Here is an 8,738-nt window from a genome sequence, read left to right on the forward strand (position 1 = left end):
ACTGGTTGTTGCCTTTGTTATTGTTTTTCCCCCGTGAGTACCCGGATGATACGCAACGCAACTGAGCGTGACCAGAGACTGGGGTACCGTCTGCAAGGACAGCTAAATAAACTTGGAGGCTTGAGGCAATATTTGTTTTACGCATTTTTGAACACTGATTGGTTAACTGTGATCTATAAAGATTTCGACAAAGGGCGCATGTTGATTAATTTCTTCAGCCTAAACAAACAGACAAAAAGAACAAGGGAGCTCATCGGATGTCGTCATTTGGAAATACCCCAGATGGTTATAGTTTAATACTAAAAACAGTATCCATGCAGTGGACGCATTTTCGGATTTCGGCTTGCGTCGATAATACGATTACTACTCCCTTGTTGTCATCCACGTTTTCTCGTATAATAACCCTACACTTGTGTATTTGTCGTCATTCACTTGATGCTCAGTTAATGAATTTATTACAGGTACAATTAGTGGTAGCACCACTTAGATTACCCGACAAAGGTTCCCATTTGGCATTTATTGTGTCTGGGGTAATTATTCAATCTAAATCCAGGTTTGAAGTGAGGTGAAATGTGTGTTATGTAATATGCACGTGGCAGCCCAGCAAGAGATGAATGATCAGTTGATTTACTTATCTTTGTAAATCATCGGATCGTTCCTAGTCATCAAAGGATTAACAGAAAATACGTTGATTGATTAATCACTGTTTTCTTGCACAGTGGATATGTCAAGAGTGAGTGTTTACATGTCTAGGTTTACTAAAACAAAGGGAATACACTCATATCATGGCGCGAAGTGCCAATGTAAAAACAACATACTTTGTTCAAAGGGTTAACTCATAATACGTTGATTGATTGATGATTGTTATCTATCACTCAATGGAATTTTTAGGAACCGTGGACGTTATGAAAATACTTGTCACGTGGGCTTTCTCAGCCGACCATTGAGACTTGATACCTATGTAAAACACCTGAAACAATCCAAGCGATCAGTTGAGAAACGAACACGGGTTATAATATCACGAAACGATATATATCTTTTAAAATATTTGATTGTTACTGAGACACGTGACATCGAATAAGTTTCTTTGTACAGCTGCAGACGAGTGGGATATTGTTCCTTTGTGTGGATATTCACGGATACATTCCTCGAACAAGGAAGCTGCCTATTTATACACATAAATTTGGTAGGTTGTAATTATGATAATTGCATTTTTTCCTTCATTTGAACCGATTCGTTCTTTTTTCACTACGTCTTGGTTGGGAAATTCTTCAATGCGCGATAGACGTTGTTGTCACAGGTCTTTTCCTTTGTAAGCGAGTATATATTACCGTCAGTTTGTAAAATGTGATTCTCTCAGGCAATTTATAAAATGTGTAAATATTTCAGTCATTTTGGCTAAAAAATCTGTCCAGATTGATCAAGACGATCAAAAGGGCCCACAAACATCACAACAGATTATTATGTAGGATTAAAAGCCAAACAACTTAGAAATGTACTTTTCAACGTAACATTTTCAGTCTCTTGGTGGTGACATTAAACATCAAAATGTTTGGAATTCGTTGTCATAATTATACAGATGGAAATGTTTTTCAGTCACTTTGTAAAATAACTGAATATTTAGACGTTTAATATATTTGTTACACATTTGACAGTAAAAAAATATACACACTATAAAAAGAAGCATATGCTCAGGTGAAATATATACTTTGTGTTGCAAGTCAAAATAGTGTGAACGAAAATCGCAAACTTACCAAGCAAGTGACTTATCAAAACTTCGTCACCATTACCGATGCTACTCACAAAGATACCTACATTTCCTTATTATCTCGAAAACTGTATTTCATTTTGTTGATCAATGTGACCATACGCCCTTATTACTACCCATAAAAGTGACTAATGCGCTTACGAATGGCGCAGCAGAGGTCGCGAACTAGTCTAGATATCTGCTATACATCCGGGTACTCACTGGGAAAAAAACAATAACAAAGGCAACAACCAGTCCCGGGGAATTGCGTTAGATCAGTGCCCCTTTAAGAGCGATTTCCCCACCAAAAAGCCCTCATATTAATTTGTAAGATTCTGTTAGCGGCACCAGAGACCATATCTCGGTATATTGTCTCTGTCAGCATGTATTTTGTATCGATTTAATACACGTATAAGTACATAATCAATTGAGTCGTTTCACGCTCTATAAATCAGGGTGTTTGGAGTCTATTTGGTCATTTTTAGAACCACAGGACCATATAACTAGATCAATCATAATAATGATAATAATAACAAACGAACCCGCAGACGAGGCCTCGTCCACGAGTTTTCTGCGAGTTCGTTTATAACAAATGTTGTTAGTTGCATGGTCCCGTGTTAGGACACACAATCTTAGAATTGAGAGAGGTTGAATTAATCATATTAATATGCTAATATAGTTATATCAAAGTTTTCTTTTCGCCACTGAATTAAATGGACATTTAGCTGTTTGGGATGTGAAAAACAAAACTTAGAGAAAATAACGTGCGTCCGATATGCCCGTTCCGCTGAACTGAGTGAACTCGGTGACCTTACTTTAGTCTGTTTGTGGTTGTAATGATTCGTCTTACAAAGGAAAATCCGATAAATCACATTAAGTGTAAACTGTATACGCAGAATATCACCCTAGCATGTTACTTTACACCATAATATATCAGGCTGATAAAGAATAATTCCACATAAATTCTGGGGGGACGGGCGGCCCATGCAGTCGTCTGAGGCGGGTCAATTCGCTGTGCAGAGCTGCGTCTTGTGGGCACGCTAGACAGTTATGATCACGGGTTCGCCCGGTTTGTCAGCACCATCCCCGCACCCGAATATTATCCTCGATTATCCAGCGTATTTGATCTATTCCGACGACATTACGCTGTATAATCGAGAACGACATATTATATATGCTCACCTAGCTCGTCGTCTTGTTGTCAGTCTATGTTATCTGATATCATGACCTGTTTTTGCGTCGTGTGTAATACGCTTTATTTGTTCTGCTCCTGTGGTTTTCATAGCCATTTAGTCCAGTCAATCTATGAATAAAAACGACCTAACCTTGGGCAAATAGCAAAATAAATACTCCCATCTGTTTATTACTCATAAATGTTTGCCGTAAATGTAAATCACGTGTACACTGTAGAGAAACATAGAAGTTCTGGAACATTATTGAAAACGTTACCATGACAACTAAATTACTCCCCTAAATTACCTAAACGAAATTTTAAAATTAAAAAATACACATTCCCCCAAACCCCGAAGGCTGTTTCTCAATCTGACTATGAAAGCATAAATTTGTATGTAGCAGCTATTTGATAGCATGGTAATAATGTAGTCTTCTAAGGTCAACACGTTGTTCCAGTACAAATATTGCAAGATATGGATATAGAAACATAAAAATATTGTACTATGGCAACCATCCATGACATTATAGATCTTCCATTGTTAACTAAAGACTATCAGTGTAATTTAACAACGTAAACATAGCGACATATGCCGTTAGGAAATTATTATTCTCGGTAATGAAACCGGTATAATTCTAAGTCAAGGTCAATGACTACAGCCAAGGTTAAGGGTAAACTATTTTCAATGTGCCGTAAAAGTATTACTATTTTGCAAGTAAAGAATTCATTGATTACCTACTTACAAACGCGTTTTTGTTGGTAAAACTTATAAATATATTTCTCTACAGGAAACTGTCTATAATTACAAATCAATATCCGTAATGGATAAAGATTCTGTACATCTGAAGTAGTGAGTGAATATGAATTTACGCAGATTTTAACAATAACCTAACGATATCACGGTGGGGGACACAAAAAATGGGCTTCGTATATAGTGGGGAATCGAACCCAGGCCTTTGTCGTGACGAGCGAGCGCTTTAACCCCACTTGGCTACCCCACCGCGCCACTTCCGAAGTGAGCTTTCACCGAGTTGGAAGGATACAGCCTGATTTCGTATGCACCTTTTCGTAATCTACTGGAAGGGTGAATGTTGTTCATTTAAAACAAACGTACATGACTTTATAATAGACGAAAATAGACGTACAAAATTCCTTTTATTCACTTTACATAGAGAACAAATAATAATTCATCACTTTGATGCCTTTTCATTGCCCAACGTCTGAATGCGAATTGCAAAGTACATGTAATCTATTCCAATCTGTTCCCCAGTATCTGTAACAAAATATACTCCTCAAAACGAGATACACATATTAGTTATTCGAACTCACGATAATCGGTTCCTGGCACGCCCAAGGGACAAATCTCTGCATGGATAATTGAGACGCCTTAGACGACTGGGTCACACGTACTCTAGACCATCACTTATTCTATGGGGTGCACGGGTGGCCCAGTCGTCTAAAGCTCCACGATTCGCTGTGCAGAGTTGCGTCCCTTGGACACGCCAGAAACCTATGATTGTGGGTTCGAATCCCGGTTCGTCCCGATTACGTTTCTAGGTTTGTCAGCACCATACCCGTGCTCGTGGGTTTCACCGAAGTAGTAAACGTCTGAGACCTGCATCGCTTCGGGCTTTCCTCCCACATTAAGCTGACACGCCGTGATATAACTGGAATAATGTTAAAAGCGGTGTTAAACCCAACTCACTCACTATTCTATGAAAACATTTATTTAGTGTGTGTGTGTGTGTGTGTGTGTGTGTGTGTGTGTGTGTGTGTGTGTGTGTGTGTGTAAAAGACACAGCGCAGGACTACATGTACCCCTATCGAGTCCAAAAATTAGGAATGACGACAAAAGTATCACGACCATGGGGGGCCAATCGTGTTTAAGTACACCCGGGGGAGCCCGTGAGTTTTCTCGTTTTGTACGACACTTTGGAATAAAGCCATATCTGATTTAGCCAATTATAGCCTACCAGGAACAGATCCGTACGACCCACACAACACACACCAGTCTAGCCAGTGTTCCTTCGACGTACCAAAGGTCTGCGTTCATACCCTCCCCAACAATGCTGCTCTGTTGTAGCTTCCGTCTTTATTTGTAGTAGGATTCACCAGGGGTACGTTGGGTCGTCGTCGGTGTCTCCGCGTGCTGCCGGAGAAGACAGGAAGTTCATCAGTCCTGTACGCGGTAAGGAGCGGGACACTCTCATGTCTTTTCTTGTGTTCCACAATGTAGAATAACATTTATAAAATAACAATAAAATATATATTAAATAAACATTAAACAATTGTTTATTGCGTTTTAAATATGACGTCTTCCGTAATGTTTGAAAATTACTGTATACTATATCCTATGCTCGGATCTGAGCAGAGATTGTGGAGTTTCAAGTTACAAAATGACATTCCATTAACAGACTCAGTGCTGGTCCTTTGGCAGAGGGGCCTGGGGGCGGTGGATCTTTGAGACAGATAACGGAGATCATATTACCAAGCAAAAAACACTGTGTAACAAAGTATGTACACATTCTCTTCCTAAATGTGCTAGCATCTTCCCTTTAAATGATGAAGTTTCACCCTTTGTGTTGAAGATGAGGAAGATTTTGAAATCACCAGCCATTTTTATGACGATACATATATAACATTTGTTTGTTTAACTAATGGACAAAAATATGTTTCACCAAAAAAACACGTTTCTCATAAATACGTTTTAGTTTGAACAATTGTGTCTAGGTTGATATGCCATTGGATGTATAAGAATTTATAAGACCATATAACTTTATGTAATTCCCATACGTCATTCTAACTATTAATAAAATAAAATACTCAATCCATGACACTTAAAAAATGACTCAATCATTCATTCATCACAACTTCGAAAAGCTCTCCCCCAAACCCATAAATAAAAAATACAGACTATGAATACATCCATGCTTTCAAGTCCAACTTCTTCTATTGTTAAACGTCAGTTTCAGGGGTTATACTAAATATTAATGAACAGGACCAAATTAATAGTGTTTTTCGCATACCTTTGGGACTTTCTCAATTAAATAAGTTTAGATTCAGTGTTAAACTTCAAAATATGCTACACAAAATAATATAAATCTGATTATTTATTTTTCTCTGATGTAACGAGACATAATATCTTATTAAGATGCAGATTACGCATAATGTGTATGTGGTGGAGTATGTGAAAATATGCGTTATTATTACACGTCATATAAATCAGGCTAATACTCATTCATTGTGTGGGGGCACGGGTGGCCCAGTCGTCTCAGGCGCCGCGATTCGCTGTGCACAGTTGCGTCTCTTGGGCACGCCAGAAACTCATTCACTGTGTCTTGTAACCTGAGTCTCACTGATCAAAAAGGTAGCACGCGGAACTATGCATGTTGTCCCTATCATTTCTTCACTGCATGGGATATATGTATGTTTTTTTACGTATAATCAGTTATTATATGTAACCAGTTATTATGTGTACAATACAATGGAAAAGCTGTTCCATCTCAGTTATTAGGTCTTAAATCTGAGGCATTCATTCAGGTTTTATGTATCATGTGTACAATGCCTGACTGTTTCAGGTATTGTTACAAAATATCTGAAAGCTTTTTGTATTATATACCATTCTTCACTGAATCAGGTATTATAAAAAAATACCTGAAAGCATTAGGTATTATATACAATGTCTCACTGCATCAGGTATTATTACAAAATATCTGAAATCTTTAGGTATTATACACAATACCTCACTGAATCAGGTATTATTACAAACTATCTGGAAGCTTTACGTATTATGTACAATAACTCACTGAATCGGGTATTATTACAAAATATCTGGAAGCTTTAGGTATTATGTACAGTACCTGAATGAATGAGGTATTATTACAAACTATCTGAAAGCTTTAGGTATTATATACAATACCTCACTGAATCCGGTATAATTACAAATTATCAGAAAGCTTTATGTATTCCATTCAATACCTAACTGAATCGGGTATTATTACAAAATACCTGAAAGCTTAAGGTATTATGTACAAAACATGACTGATTCGGTATTATTACAAAATATCTGAACATTTCGGACATTATACAAAATAACTGATCATTCGTTTTATCTTTAACATATGCAACTCGTTTCTCCATCGCTATGGCCGTGAAGGTTTGACTGTATTGGTCCACGGGTAGACACTTGGCTAACCTTGAGTATGATTAATGTGTGTGTCTGCTTACATAGGTCTTTGTATACCTCATCAGTAATGTATATGTAGGGGATCTCTATGGAGTGAGTGAGTGAGTTTGGTTTAACGCCGCTTTTAACAGTATTCCAGTTATAACACGGCGTGTCAGCTTAATGTGGGAGGAAAGCCAGAAGTGATGCAGGTCTCAGACGTTTACCACTTCGGTGAAACCCACGAGCACGGGTATGGTGCTGACAAACCTAGAAACATAATCGGGGCGAACCGGGATTCGACCCCACAATCATAGGTTTCTGGCGTGCCCAAGGGACGCAACTCTGCACAGAGAATCGCGGCGCCTTAGACGACTGGGCCACCCGTGCCCCCCTCTCTATGGAAGGTGCATATTACGGTGGATATATAACACCACTAAATGCAGGCGGTTACTTCACCATCCCACTCACACACTCTCCCACCGTATACACACTCTCCCATCGTATATAATCTGACTGGAATCGACATGCTTATTACATGTGAAATTCGCCAGAAAATTAATAAAAATACCATTAAATATTCATTTGCGAAAATCCTGGTTTTATTTGCAAACATATGTGATAGAAATCCCATTCAAAAAGACATTTGCATGGCTATTTATCATCCAACCTTTTTCCGTTTGTAAACCAGTTTCTTAAGTATATAAAGAATCTCACCCGAGTGTCTTTTGATATCAAATATATCAACGAGTGTTGATATATTTGATATCAAAAGACACAAGGGTGAGATTATTTTTTTTTATCATCCAACATCATTCTTCCAACTTTTGCCGTGCGTAGACAGTAATAAGCAGTGTCTTAAGTGTAAAAAGTAATGCTAACAGCTTCAGTAGCATAGCCATTAGTGATGTCATTTCATTGTGACGTCATGGTAACAATGACGTCACAATGGTCTGCAAAGCATTGTGATGCAATTTCATTGCGGCGATATCTACAATGTAGATGTCGTTTGATGTCACCCAAGCGTTATCTCCTGTAGGGGCCAGTTTTGGATGATAAAAAAAGTTCAAATACAGCTTCAATGGTAGAGGTATTAATGATATCAAAGGACTGCAAGGTCATGGTAACTGAGGACGTCACAATGGCCAGTAAAACATTGTGATTCAATTTCATTGTAGCGATATCTTAGAAGTCAAGAAGGGTTATCTGTATATTTCATCATGTACTCAAGACAACAAGGGCGTTAACGTGATATCGTCATGGTTTGGGAGTGTTAAGAAGGTGTTATTGCTGGGACACGGGTGTGTCTAAGTAAACTGACAAAATTACAGATCGCATCTAAATATTGTATCACGTATATTGGCGTAACCCTATCATAAAGGACATTATTCTCTATTCGATGACTAATACTAACGACCCATCCCATCCGCCCAGACTGATCACTGTAACAACCAAGCCAATTCCTCCATACATATTATAGTGAAATACATGCATAGATACACACGTAGATGAGTGAGTAGGTAATACATATTGCTAAAGCCTATCTAAACCACATTTTCCTTTCGACCAAGCCCTTACCATAATGCTCTAGCCCTAAGTGAAGCAAGTCTAGAATTTCCATAGGTTTAGCTTCCGAATGTCCCAACCCACTGGGG

This window comes from Haliotis cracherodii, unplaced genomic scaffold (genome assembly GCF_022045235.1).
Source record: "Haliotis cracherodii isolate W230 unplaced genomic scaffold, xgHalCrac1.p SCAF_18, whole genome shotgun sequence".
Taxonomy (NCBI): Eukaryota; Metazoa; Mollusca; class Gastropoda; order Lepetellida; family Haliotidae; genus Haliotis; species Haliotis cracherodii.